General features: G+C 50.0%; 1 protein-coding gene and 1 long non-coding RNA gene across 2 annotated transcripts in view; one reads left to right on the top strand and one right to left on the bottom strand.

Moving 5' to 3' along the window:
* Positions 1-14763, bottom strand: part of LOC139267022 (uncharacterized) — a 161770-nt gene that overhangs the window by 99317 nt on the left and 47690 nt on the right. The gene's annotated exons all lie outside the window — the stretch shown is intronic.
* The window catches only part of LOC139267019 (guanine nucleotide-binding protein G(I)/G(S)/G(O) subunit gamma-4), a 38095-nt gene continuing 27002 nt past the window's right edge, over positions 3671-14763 (top strand). Inside the window, exon 1 of the mRNA XM_070884657.1 lies at positions 3671-3748. The gene's annotated coding sequence lies outside the window, so the exon portion shown is untranslated. The remainder of the gene's footprint in view (positions 3749-14763) is intronic.

The following is a 14763-nucleotide window of genomic DNA, read 5'->3' as shown; positions in this document are numbered from 1 at the left end:
CACCTGGAGTACTGCGTGCAGTTTTGGTCACCTTACTTAAGGAAGGATATACTAGCTTTGGAGGGGGTACAGAGACTATTCACTCGGCTGATTCTGGAGATGAGGGGGTTACCTTATGATGATAGATTGAGTAGACTGGGTCTTTACTCATTGGAGTTCAGAAGGATGAGGAGTGATCTTATAGAAACATTTAAAATAATGAAAGGGATAGACAAGATAGAGGCAGAGAGGTTGTTTCCACTGGTCGGAGAGACTAGAACTAAGGGGCACAGCCTCAAAATACGGGGGAACCAATTTAAAACAGAGTTGAGAAGGAATTTCTTCTCCCAGAGGGTTGTGAATCTGTGGAATTCTCTGCCCAAGGAAGCAGTTGAGGCTAGCTCATTAAATGTATTCAAATCACAGATAGATAGATTTTTAACCAATAAGGGATTAAGGGTTATGGGGAGCGGGCGGGTAAGTGGAGCTGAGTCCACGGCCAGATCAGCCGTGATCTTGTTGAATGGCGGAGCAGGCTCGAGGGTCTAGATGGCCTACTCCTGTTCCTAATTCTTATGTTCTTATTTTCTATCCATGCTAATATATTACCCCCAGCCCCGTGAATTTTTATCTTGTGCAGCAACCTTTTATGTGGCTCCTTATCGAATGCCTTCCAGAAATCCAAATACACCACATCTACTGGTTCCCTCTTATCCACCCTGCTCGTTGCATCCTCAAAGGATTCCAGCAAATTTGTCAAACATGATTTCCCTTTCATAACTATTATGATTTTCTAAATGTCCCGCTACTACATCCTTAACAATAGCAGTGAAGGCAAAGACAGCCAATAATGTCCAACTAAGACAGGGCGAAGGCTCGATCTTTGCCCCTTGCCTGTCTCCCTGTGCCCAGTGATTGGCCAATCAACCTGCCAATTAAACCTGTTCTTACAGGTGAAGGTCCCTGGCTGAGATTGCATGAATAAAGCCATTCATAGAAACATAGAAAAATAGGTGCAGGAGTAGGCCATTCGGTCCTTCTAGCCTGCACCGCCATTCAATGAGTTCATGGCTGAACATGCAACTTCAGTACCCCATTCCTGCTTTCTTGCCATACCCCTTGATCCCCCTAGTAGTAAGGACTTCATCTAACTCCCTTTTGAATATATTTAGTGAATTGGCCTCAACAACTTTCTGTGGTAGAGAATTCCACAGGTTCACCACTCTCTGGGTGAAGAAGTTTCTCCTCATCTCGGTCCTAAATGGCTTACCTCTTATCCTTAGACTGTGACCCCTGGTTCTGGACTTCCCCAACATTGGGAACATTCTTCCTGCATCTAACCTGTCTAAACCCGTCAGAATTTTAAACGTTTCTATGAGGTCCCCTCTCATTCTTCTGAACTCCAGTGAATACAAGCCCAGTCGATCCAGTCTTTCTTGATAGGTCAGTCCCACCATCCCGGGAATCAGTCTGGTGAACCTTTGCTGCACTCCCTCAATAGCAAGAATGTCCTTCCTCAAGTTAGGAGACCAAAACTGTACACAATACTCCAGGTGTGGCCTCACCAAGGCCCTGTACAACTGTAGCAACACCTCCCTGCCCCTGTACTCAAATCCCCTCGCTATGAAGGCCAACATGCCATTTGCTTTCTTAACCGCCTGCTGTACCTGCATGCCAACCTTCAATGACTGATGTACCATGACACCCAGGTCTCGTTGCACCTCCTTTTCCTAATCTGTCACCATTCAGATAAGTCTGTCTCTCTGTTTTTACCACCAAAGTGGATAACCTCACATTTATCCACATTTTACTTCATCTGCCATGCATTTGCCCACTCACCTAACATATCCAAGTCACTCTGCAGCCTCACAGCATCCTCCTCGCAGCTCACACTGCCACCCAACTTAGTATCATCCGCAAATTTGGAGATACTACATTTAATCCCCTCGTCTAAATCATTGATGTACAGTGTAAACAGCTGCTTCCTGTCTGACAACCAGTTCTCAATTCACGTCAGCACACTACCCCCAATCTCATGTGCTTTAACTTTGCACATTAATCTCTTGTGTGAGACCTTGTCGAAAGCCTTCTGAAAGTCCAAATACACCACATCAACTGGTTCTCCCTTGTCCACTCTACTGGAAACATCCTCAAAAAATTCCAGATTTGTCAAGCAGGATTTCCCATGCTGACTTGGACCAATCATGTCACCTCTTTCCAAATGCGCTGCTATGACATCCTTAATAATTCAAACCTGTGTGTGAATTTTTACTGGAATGTCTGAACAAACCTCTATTGGCTCACACTGATACGGTTTGCAGACAAGTGCTTCATCTGAACCCAATCCACATTCTCAGAAGCTATGTGTGGTCGGTTTAATTACTTATGAGCCCGTCACAAAAAGACCGATTTGCTGAGCCCATTTTGCACTACTAGTGGAGACCAAATTCACCCCCACTGCGATTTCCTTTCCAGATTTCTGCAGTGGTTCTTTCTCAGCTGGACAGGAAGCCAAAGATCCGACCCCAGCTCTAACTGCCTGGGATTGGCAAGTTAGGCTGCCAATTAAATCTGCAACACCCGCCGAGGTGTGGACTCCTGGCAGATGAGGCTCTCCAATGAATGAGGCCATTCCAACTTATTATGCATGAATGTTACTGGAATGTCTTACCACAGCAGCTGGATAGTGGAGGTTTGTTATGTGGGAAGCACCATTCTGAACAGACTCTTCATCTGAATCCAATCCACATTTCTGGAAGGTGTGAGTTGCGGATTTAATTTGTGAGCTTGTTTTAGCTTAAAAGCATCATCCTGACATGAATTGATCTGATAACAAATGGGCATCGATCCTTAAATATGACAACTGGCCAGGTAATAGAACGTGGCTGAAAGCATGGGGGAGGGAGGTCTTGGATAGAACATGTGAAGAGAATGAGTGCAGGAGTCAGCTACACTCGGGAGTTCCACGGCCCCATGCCGGGAGCGTCTGGAAGACCTGTGACGAACAGGCTCCAGTGTGGCAGTGATGTGAGGGGTCGGGGTTCAGTCTGGAGAAGGAAGGTGTAGGTGGTGTTACATTAGCACAAGGCACACTGGGGCTGTCCCACCTGGATTGAGTTATGGAGAAGAGGTCCAGCATTTGATCCAAACCTGCTTCAATCCGAAGTGAGTGAGGGGAGGGGGAGTGAGGAGGGGTGGCCATAGAGGAGCCGAGCTTATTTCTATCTGACAACACAACAAAGCAGTGAAGGCAAAGAGCCAGCTCACCCTTAGAGAAGGGAAGACTAAATCCCCATTTTAAACGAATATTTCTAACAACCATGATGGTTTAAGTTGTGTGTAATTTACTGGCAAAAAATCACTCATTCCGTATATAAAACAGTAAACTAGGACCGCAATCGCCTGCAAAAATCGCCGCCCTCCCACTTGTGTGTGAGCTCCCCCTTCTCCTGCCACGTTTGGAACATTCTCTGCTGTTGATTCCCCTTTTACTTGCGAGGATCACAAGCTGACCGAGGTTGGTCTTAAAATACCCGAAAGGGGGCCAATAAGATCTGGGAGAGAAGACGGGCGGGCGGTGTTTGCAGAGCAGGGAGCAGCATGTCGGTGTGAGGGAAGTGCCCATGGTCATGTCTGGCACCATCTGAGTGACTGGACCGCAGCGGCTCAGGGCGTTGATGTCATTTGTCAAAGAACAACGCTGCTTTGGGGCGAGGATTTCGGTGCGAGGGACGGCCGTGTGTGCAAGCACAACCTGCGAGGTGTCGGGGTAAGTCCTTTTTGAAAGGGAGAGCGGCTGTCTCAACATCTGTCTCCTCACATGCTCATCTTACAGCTCCTCTGCCCCACTCTGCTGCTCGCAGGCAACTGAAGCCTTCACCGTGTGTTATTGTCCAGCAAGAAGCCGCTTACAGACCACGGCTGAAATCCCTGCTCCATTCCCCCACCCCCTTCATTCATTTTCAAAATGCTGGAGTCAAAAAGCCAGTGGGTTTCAGACAGATGTGGAGAACTGGAGGTTAATAAGTGGAAGAAATCGGCGACATATAAAGCAGATGTGGAAGAGTGGGAGGGCAGATTTTAGTGGTGAATATTTTATCTCCTCATTCAGCAACTTTTGTCCGTGTCCCCAGATGCTGGACCTCCTGCTCAGCCTTTATTGCTGGCTGCTTCAGTATTATAATCATACATCTCCAATGGTATTATTACTGTCGTCTTTTCCTTCCAGTTGTGGGTATGGAGTGGCTAATGAGACTGCAATATTCTCAAGATAATCAATGCTTAGTTTGAAATGAATTTTGTGAGGGAGCGGAATGGACACGTTTGTCAGCCAGCGTCTGCACCAGGTCAGGTATAGCACAGGCCTGCTCCAGAGCACAGATCTCTCCCTCTCTCTCCCCTGCTACAGAGCATAGCTCTCTCTCTCGCTCTCCCCTGCTCCAGAGCACAGCTCCCTCTCTCTCTCCCTCCCCTGCTCCAGAGCACAGCTCCCTCTCTCTCTCTCTCTCCCTCCCCTGCTCTAGAGCACAGCTCCCTCTCTCCCCTGCTCTAGAGCACAGCTCCCTCTCTCTCTCTCCCCTGCTCCAGAGCCCATCTCCCTCTCTCTCTCCCCTGCTCCAGAGCCCATCTCCCTCTCTCTCCCCCCTGCTCTAGAGCACAGCTCCCTCTCTCTCCCCTGCTCTAGAGCACAGCTCCCTCTCTCTCTCTCCCCTGCTCCAGAGCCCATCTCCCTCTCTCTCTCTCTCCCCTGCTCTAGAGCACAGCTCCCTCTCCTGCTCTAGAGCACAGCTCCCTCTCTCTCTCCCTTGCTCCAGAACACAGCTCCCTCTCTCTTCCCTGCTCTAGAGCACAGCTCCCTCTCTCTCCCCTGCTCCAGAGCCCATCTCCCTCTCTCTCTCCCTCCCCTGCTCCAGAGCCCATCTCCCTCTCTCTCTCTCCCTCCCCTGCTCCAGAGCACAGCTCCCTCTCTCCCCTGCTCCAGAGCCCATCTCCCTCTCTCTCTCCCCTGCTCCAGAGCACAGCTCCCTCTCTCTCCCCTGCTCCAGAGCACAGCTCCCTCTCTCTCCCCTGCTCCAGAGCACAGCTCCCTCTCTTTCTCCCTTGCTCCAGAACACAGCTCCCTTTCTCTCCCCTGCTCCAGAGCACAGCTCCCTCTCTCCCTCCCCTGCTCCAGAGCACAGCTCCCTCTCTCTCCCCTGCTCCAGAGCACAGCTCCCTCTCTCTCCCCTGCTCCAGAGCACAGCTCCCTCTCTCCCTCCCCTGCTCCAGAGCACAGCTCCCTCTCTCTCCCCTGTTCCAGAGCACAGCTCCCTCTCTCTCCCCTGTTCCAGAGCACAGCTCCCTCTCCCTGCTCTAGAGCACAGTTCCCTCTCTCTCTCTCTACCTCCCCTGCTCTAGAGCACAGTTCTCTCTCTCTCTCCCTCACCTGCTCTAGAACACAGTTCCCTCCCTCTCCCTCCCCTGCTCTAGAGCACAGCTCCCTCTCCCGTTCCAGAGCACTGCTCCCTCTCCCTGCTCTAGAGCAGTTCCCTCTCTCTCTCTCCCTCCCCTGCTCTAGAGCACAATTCCCTCTCTCTCTCTCCCTCCCCTGCTCTAGAGCACAGCTCCCTCTCCCTCTCCTGTTCCAGAGCACTGCTCCCTCTCCCTGCTCTAGAGCAGTTCCCTCTCTCTCTCTCCCTCCCCTGCTCTAGAGCACAATTCCCTCTCTCTCTCTCCCTCCCCTGCTCTAGAGCAGCTCCCTCTCTCTCTCTCTCCCTCCCCTGCTCTAGAGCACAATTCCTTCTCTCTCTCTCTCTCCCTCCCCTGCTCTAGAGCACAGCTCCCTCTCCCTCCCCTGTTCCAGAGCACAGCTCCCTCTCCCTCTCTAGTGCACAGTTCCCTCTCTCTCTCCCCTGCTCTAGAGCACAGCTCCCTCTCTCTCTCCCTTCCCTGCTCCAGAGCACAGCTCCCTCTCCCCTGCTCCAGCATTGCCACTTCGCCAGCCTTGGACAAGAGCCCTTCCTGTATCACTGTCAATCTTTCAGTTTGCCACACTAACCCACCTGCATTAATGGCTTCTCAGAGTGAGTCTGATGATTTCTGTACCAGTCTGGTGCTGCAGTCTGAGTGTTTCTGTGCCGTGACCCCAAAAACTTATTTTTCATTAGTACTGAATTTCTTTACATGGTGATGCCATTTTCCATTTTTAGCTGTTGACTTTTAACATATTGACTTTTTTATTACTAGGCTGTGTTTGCTGATTTTTCTCATCATTTATTTTCTTACTCTTGACCATTTTCCATCACACTACTCACACTCAAACACACACTCACTCACACACTCATACACACTCAAACACACACTCATACACACTCAAACACACACTCACTCTCACACACTCAAACACACACTCACTCACACACTCATACACACTCAAACACACACTCACTCTCACACACTCAAACACACACTCACTCACACTCACACACTCAAACACACACTCACTCACACACACACACACTCAAACACACACTCACACACACTCAAATACACACACACACAAACACACACTCACTCACACACACTCAAACACACACTCACTCACACACTCACACACACTCAAACACACACTCACACACACTCAAACACACACTCAAACACACACTCACTCTCACACACTCTCACACACTCTCACACACTCACTCACACACTCACTCACTCACACACTCACTCACACACTCACTCACACACTCAAACACACATTCACACACTCAAACACACACTCACTCTCACACACTCAAACACACACTCACTCACACACTCACTCACACACTCACATACATACACTATCACACACTCACGCACACACACTCTCAAACTCACTCACACGCGCGCACTCACACACTCTCTCACTCGCACACACACACTATCACACACTCACACACACACTCTCTCTCACACACTCTCTCAATCACACACTCACTCACTCACTCTCACACATGCACTCTCACTCACGCACTCACACTCTCACTCACTCACACACACTCCACACACACACACACATTCACACACACATTCTCTCACACATGCACTCTCTCTCACTCACTCACACACTCGCACTCACTCACACTCTCACTCACTTACACATACCCACACACTTACACACACACTCCACACACTCACATACACACTCTCACATATACACTCACACACACACACACACTCTCAAACTCTCATTCACACGCGCGCACTCACACACACACTCTCTCACACATGCACTCTCACTCACACACACACTCCACACACTCACATACACACTCTCACATATACACTCTCACACACACACACACACACACATACACACACACACACATTCATACACTCACACACACACACACACACACACACACACACACACACACACTCACTCACTCACAAACTCTCATTCACACGCGCGCACTCACACAGGCACTCTCTCACACATGCACTCTCTCTCACTCAATCACTCACACACACACTCACATACACACACTCACATACACACTCTCACATATACACTCTCACACATACACACACACACACATTCACACACTCACACACACACACACACACACACTCTCACTCTCACACACACACACTCACTCACAAACTCTCATTCACACGCGCGCACTCACACACGCACTCTCTCACTCACATACATACACTATCACACACTCTCACGCACACACTCTCACGCACACACTCGCACACTCTCACTCGCATACTCTCACTCACTCTCACTCACTCACTCTCCCACTCACTCACACACACACTCTCACACACTCTCACTCACACCACTCTCTCACACACACACTCTCACTCACACCCTTTCACTCACACCACACTCACACTCTAACACACTCTCACACACACATACTCACACTCACAAACTCTCATTCACACGCGCGCACTCACACATGCACTCTCTCACTCACACAAAAACTATCACACACTCTCACGCACCACTCTCTCTCGCACTCACACACACACACACACACACACACACACACACACACACACACACTCTCTCTCTCTCTCTCTCTCTCTCTCTCTCTCACACACTCACACACACACACACACACACACACACTCTCACACACACATTCTCACTCACACCACACTCTCACCACACTCTCACACACACACTTTCACTCACACCACACTCTCACATATTCTCACTCTCACACACTCACGCACACACTGTCACATACTCACGCACACTCTCACGCGCACACACACACACACTGCTCACACACGTATGCACACACGTACACACACTCACACCACACTCACACACACATGCACTCTCTCTCACACACACACTCACACGTGCGCGCACTCACACATGCACTATCACACTCACGCACACGCACTCTCTCACACGCGCACTCTCTCGCGCGCACTCTCACACACACACACTCACATACACTCTCACATATACACTCACACACACACCTCCACACACATATACACACTCACATACACACTCTCTCACACTCACTCACTCATAAACTCTCACACGCACGCGCACTCACACATGCACTCTCTCTCACACACATACACTATCACTCTCTCACACGCACACGCTCTCACGCACTCTCACTCTTACACACACACACTCTCACTCACACCACTCTCACACACACTCTTACACACACACACTCTCACTCACACCACACTCACACACACTCTTACACACACTCTCACTCACACCACACTCACTCACACCACACTCACTCACACCACACTCACTCACACCACACTCACTCACACCACACTCACTCACACCACACTCACTCACACCACACTCACTCACACCACACTCTCACACGCACTATCACACACACACTGTCACGCACTCATGCAAACACTGTCACACACTCTCCACACACACTCTCACACATACACACACACCACACACACACTCTCAAACTCTCACTCAAACATGCACTCTCTCATTCACACACACAGTCACTCACACTTAATCACACTTACTCTCACTCAGTCACACTCACACTTACACTCACTCACAAACTCTCACACGTGTGCGCACTCACACATGCACTCACACACATACACTATCACACTCATGCACGCGCACTCTCTCACACGCGCACTCTCTCACACGCGCACTCTCTCACACGCGCACTCTCTCACACGCGCACTCTCTCACACACGTATACACACTCACATATACACTCACACATGACATGCTCACTCACACTCTCTCACACTCACACTCTCTCTCATACACTCTCACATATACACACACACACCTCCACACACACATACACACTCACATATACACTCACACACGACACGCTCACTCACACTCTCACTCACACTCTCTCTATCACTCACACTCTCACACTCTCACTCACACCACACGCTCACTCACACCACACTCTCACATGCACTATCACACACACAGTCACTCACACTCACTCAGTCACACTAACACTTACACTCACTCACAAACTCTCACACGTGTGCGCACTCACACATGCACTCACTCACACATACACTATCACACTCATGCACACGCACAGGCTCACACGCGCACTCACACACACACACTCTCACACATACACTGACACACACCTCCACACACATATACACACTCACATATACACAACACTCACTCACTCACTCATACTCACTCACACTCACTCACTCAAACTCTCATACGCGCGCGCACTCACACATGCACTCTCACACGCGCGCACTCTCACGCGCGCACTCTCACACGCACACACTCTCACACTCTCTCACACGCGCACTCTCACACACATATACACACTCACATATACACTCACACATGACATGCTCACTCACACTCTCTTACACTCACACACACACACTCTCTCTCATACACTCTCACATATACACACACACACCTCCACACACACATACACACTCACATATACACTCTCACACGACACGCTCACTCACACACTCACACTCTCTATCACTCACACTCTCACACACTCTCACTCACACACTCACTCACACCACACGCGCGCACTCACACACGCACTGTCACACACTCACGCGCACACACACACTCATACATACACTCTCCACACACACACACCTCACACTCTCAAACTCTCACTCAAACACACACGCACACTCACACTCCCACACATGCACTCTCTTACACACACAAACTATCACCCATACATACACTATCACTCTCACACACACACACACTCACATACACTATCACACACTCACACATACACTATCACACACTCACACTCACACATACACTCTCCACACACACACACACACCACACAAACTCTCTCAAACTCTCACTCAAACACGCACTCTCTCACTCACGCACACACACTCACACCACTCTCTCACACACACACACACTCACACACACGCGTGCACTCTCACACGCACTGTCACACACTCACGCACACTCTCACAAATACACTCTCCACACACACACAGGCACACACCACACACACTCACAAACTCTCACTCAAACACACACACACTCACACCACTCTCTCACACTCACATGCACACACTCACACTCCCACACACGCACTCTCACTCACACACACAAACTATCACACACACATACACTATCACACTCTCATGCACACACACAATCACACATACATTATCACACACTCACACATACACTATCACACACTCACACATACACTATCACACACTCACGCGCACACACACTCACACATACACTATCACACACTCACGCACACACTCACACCACTCTCTCACACACACACTCACATCATTCTCTCTCACACACACACTCCCACACACGCACACTCTCACTCACGCACTCTCGATCACACACACACACTTTCAAACACTCACGCTTATACTCTCGCGCGCACTCTCACGCGCACACACACGCATTCTCTCACTCTCACTCAAACACACACACACTCAAACACACACTATCACACACACACGCGCACACTCTCACACGCACACTGTCGCACACTCTCAAACACTCACGCACACATACACTCTCACACACACATGTACTCTCTCTCACACACACACACACACACACTCACACTCACTCACACGCGCGCGCACTCACACATACACACTCTCAGTCACACAATAGACTATCGCACTCACACACGCACTCTCTCTCACGCGCGCACTCTCGCGTGCTCTCTCTCGCGCGCACTCACACACACACACTCTCACATATACACTCACACACACACCTCCACACACATATACACACTTAAATACACACTCTCTCACACTCACTCTCTCACGCACGCGCACTCACACATGCACTCTCTCACTCACACACATACACTATCACTCTCTCACACACACACACTCACTCACTCACAAACTCTCATTCACACGCTCGCACTTACACACGCACTCACTCACATACATACACTATCACGCTCTCACGCACACGCTCTCACGCATACGCTCTCACGCACTCTCACACACACACACTCACACCACTCTCACTCACACCACTCTCACACACCCACACTCTCACCGCACACAAACTCACGCACACAAACTCACGCACACAAACTCACGCACACAAACTCACGCACACAAACTCACGCACACAAACTCACGCACTCTCACTCACACACACTCTCACTCACACACACTCTCTCACACACTATCACACACACACTGTCACGCACTCATGCAAACACTGTCACACACTCTCCACACACACACACACACACAAACTCTCACTCAAACACGCACTCTCTCACTCACAGTTACTCACTCACACTTACTCTCACGCAGTCACACTCACACTTACACTCACTCACAAACTCTCACACGTGTGCGCACTCACACATGCACTCACTCACACACATACACGATCACACTCACGCACACGCTCACTCTCTCACACGCGCACTCTCACACTCTCTCATATACACTGACACACACACCTCCACACACATATACACACTCACATATACACAACACTCACTCACACACTCATACTCACTCACACTCACTCACAAACTCTCATACGCTCGCGCACTCACACATGCACTCTCTCACTCACACGCGCACTCTCACACGCGCACTCTCTCACACGCGCACTCTCTCACACGCGCACTCTCTCTCACGCGCACTCTCTCACGCGCACTCTCTCACACGCACTCTCTCACACACGCACTCTCTCACACAGATATACACACTCACATATACACTCACACATGACACGCTCACTCACACACTCTCACGCTCACTCACACTCTCTCACACACACTCTCATACACTCTCACATATACACACACACCTCCATACACACGCGCGCATTCACACAAGCACTGTCACACACTCACGCACACACTCACACTCATGCACACGCGCTCTCTCTCTCACTCTCACATATACACTGACACACACAACTCCACACACATATACACACTCACATATACACGACACTCACACTCACACTCACACTCACTCACAAACTCTCATACGCGCGCGCACTCACACATGCACTCTCTCACTCACACACATACACTATCACACTCAGGCACACGCTCACACGCGCACTCTCTCACACGCGCACTCTCTCACACGCGCACTCTCACGCGCGCACTCTCTCATACACATATATACACTCACATATACACTCACACATGACACGCTCACTCACACACTCTCACACATATACTCTCTCTCATACACTCTCACATATACACACACACACACACCTCCATACACACACGCGCACTCACACACGCACTGTCACACACTCACGCACACACTCACACTCATGCACACGTGCACTCTCACTCTCATATACACTGACACACACACCTCCACACACATATACACACTCACATATACACGACACTCACACTCACACACTCACTCATACTCACTCACAAATTCTCATACGTGCGCGCACTCACACATGCACTCTCACTCACACACATACACTATCACACTCAGGCACACTCTCACACGCGCACACTCTCACACGCGCACTCTCTCACACACATATACACACTCATATACACTCACACATGACACGCTCACTCACACTCACACACACACTCTCTCATACACTCTCACATATACACACACACACCTCCACACACACACACACACACACTCACACCACACACGCGCGCACTCACACACGCACTGTCACACACTCACGCACACACACACTCCCCACACACACACACCTCACACACACTCTCAAACTCTCACTCAAACACACACGCACTCACACCACTCTCTCACACTCACACGCACACTCCCACACGTGCACTCTCTTACTCACACACACAAACTATCACACACACATACACTATCACACTCTCACGCACACACACACTCACACACACACTATCACACACACACTATCACACACTCACACACACAAACTATCACACACACATACACTATCACACTCTCACGCACACACACACTCTCAAACTCTCACTCAAACACGCACTCTCTCACTCACGCGCACACACACTCACACCACTCTCTCACACACGCACACACACACTCTCACACTTTCACTCACCACACACACACTCTCACACTTTCACTCACACCACACACACACTCTCACACTATCACACACACGCGTGCACTCTCACACGCACTGTCACACATTCACGCACACACTCACGCACACACTCACGCACACACTCACGCACACACTCACGCACACACTCACGCACACACTCGCACACACTCACGCACACACTCACGCACACACTCACGCACACACTCACGCACACACTCACGCACACACTCACGCACACACTCACGCACACACTCACGCACACACTCACGCACACACTCACGCACACACTCACGCACACACTCACGCACACACTCACACACACACTCACACACACTCTCAAATACACTCTCCACGCACACACCACACACTCTCAAACTCTCACTCAAACACATACACACACTCACACCACTCTCTCACACTCACACTCCCACACACCACTCTCTCACACTCACACTCCCACACACGCACTCTCTCACTCACACACACAAACTATCACACACACATACACTATCACACTCTCACGCACACACACTATCACACTCTCATGCACACACACACTCACACATACACTATCACACACACATTCACACATACACTATCACACACGCACACACTCACATCATTCTCTCTCACACACACACACTCCCACACACGCACTCTCTCACTCACACATACACTATCAAACACTCAAGCGCGCACTCTCACGCGCACACACACGCATTCTCTCACTCTCACATAAACTATCACACACACACACACACACTCAAGCACACATTATCTCACACACACTCGCGCGCACTCATACACGCACTCTCTCTCTCACACACAAACTAGCAAACACTCACGCACACTCTTACGCACACACACTCTCGCACGCACTCTCTCTCACGCACACACTCTCACACACACACATACACTATCACACACACACACATTCACACATACACTATCACACTCTCTCACACACACACACACTCACACTCCCACACACGCACACTGTCACACACACACAAACTATCGCAAACACACACACACTGTCACACACACACACTCGCGCGCACTCTCACACACACTCGCACTCACACACACACATACACTATCAAACTCTCACGCACACGCTCTCACGCACTCTCTCTCATGCACTCTCTCTCTCACGCACAAACACACTCTCACTCACACTCTCACACACTCGCTCACACTCTCACACTATCACTCA

The sequence above is a fragment of the Pristiophorus japonicus genome, chromosome 7, assembly GCF_044704955.1.
Source record: "Pristiophorus japonicus isolate sPriJap1 chromosome 7, sPriJap1.hap1, whole genome shotgun sequence".
NCBI classification, from domain to species: domain Eukaryota; kingdom Metazoa; phylum Chordata; class Chondrichthyes; family Pristiophoridae; genus Pristiophorus; species Pristiophorus japonicus.
The sequence above is the reverse complement of the archived record's forward strand: the minus strand, read 5'-3'. Positions and strand labels throughout refer to the sequence as shown.